This window comes from Tupaia chinensis, unplaced genomic scaffold, assembly GCF_000334495.1.
Source record: "Tupaia chinensis unplaced genomic scaffold, TupChi_1.0 Scaffold000022_1, whole genome shotgun sequence".
Lineage (NCBI taxonomy): Eukaryota > Metazoa > Chordata > Mammalia > Scandentia > Tupaiidae > Tupaia > Tupaia belangeri.
The window spans coordinates 1952440-1954075 of NW_006159452.1; positions in this window are offsets into that span (position 1 = coordinate 1952440).

A 1636-nucleotide genomic window follows, 5' to 3' on the forward strand; every position below is an offset into this window, starting at 1 on the left:
ATCCTGTGTTGTCTCCTGAGCTACAAGATCATCTTCCTTTCCCATATAAGATCATAGACTCACCCTCTATTGTTGTAATGTATGGATAGTCCATATATTAACTGTGTCTTTACTTAACAAAACAAGATATCTATCTAGGTCTTTGCAACCAGCAGTGTTATCACCCTGGCCCAGGACTGAAGTTATCAAACATCCTGCAAGCCCCCTCTTCAAAAGACCCTTCTCAGTAATCAAGATCTAAGAAGATACAACAGGCAAATGGACTTCCTCATTCTGAGAACTGTGATTGATTTTACCTGATCTGACAAGACAAACAGCATGTTTTATAATTATTGCTTCCATGCTTTGTATACCCTGTTCCTTAGAGTAAATTTTTTTACTACCCCTCACCCTCCTTACTTCCTAAACCTCCCTCAATAAATACACATGTTTTAATAGCCACGGAGCTGCAGTCTGGAGCTGGCTCTGGCTGTGGCCGGCTGAGAACATGCTAAGGAGCAATGAGGCCTCAGTCTAATTTTTTGTTCCTGATCACCGGTGTTGCCTTCCTGTGTACGAGCCACCCACCACTGCTGAGGCTGGACCCCGGCACTGAACAAAAGGAGAAACAATGAGACAATAATCTACTGAAACTATTAAAATGAAATAAGCATAAATAGTTTCTTATATTTTCAGGCTAACTTATTCTAGTATTTCTCTTTTATTTTGAAAGTATCTATATTTTAAAATAATCACCCACAGAGATTTACCTGAGAATCATATGTAATCAATAGCCAAGTGAAAAAGAATGGACTATTTAAGAGACAAAAAGATGGAATTTTTATGTATATTAATACAATATAAATGTAGAGGTACCTTAGAATAGTGTTCTATTGCATCTTCATACTTGTCAGTAGTTAATATAATGTTTTCAAAAGTAAGTCTGTTGTGCAGACTACAAAGTCCCTTCTTTGTATGCAGTTCTGGTAAAATGCTAAATTGACATTGCATTTTTAGTTCTAAAAAGCCTTTATGTTTTGAAAATAGATAATTCTAACTCAAATAAATAGGGAAGCCTAAAGTTGCTTAGAAGATGCATGCAGAGATAAAATAATATTTAAAATTTAGAACAAGAAACGAATGAGTGGAATAGTCTTTAAACTCAACATGTCTTTAGAATTTGCAGAACCTTATTATTAAAACCAATGATTTACATTTTTTCTTGAACTTAATTCTGTATTCTATAATTTTTGTTCTCTTCAGGAACATTCCAGAGTTCGGATGGCATATGACTGTAACATTTAAAATTTATAGAAACCATGATTTTATTTTTAAATTATATTAAATTTTTTTTTCTATTAAAGTTTTAAAAGAGCATTGTGATAAAGAAGGAAGTTAACACTGAAAAATCGCTCTCTCTGATCCTGACCTCAAGTATCAGAAAGAATAACATAGGGAATGATGGCTGTCAGGTGGCGTGGTGGTTAAGGGTGCTGGACTCCCACATGGCCAACCATGGTTCAAGTCCTGATCTCCTGATGTGGTGGGATCTGTTTTCTCATTTGCTTGCTATCTCTCTCTCTATCCCTCTCTGGTCAAATTAAAATAAATAAATGAAAAAATAAACTTAAATAAAATATTTCTATAAAAAAGAATA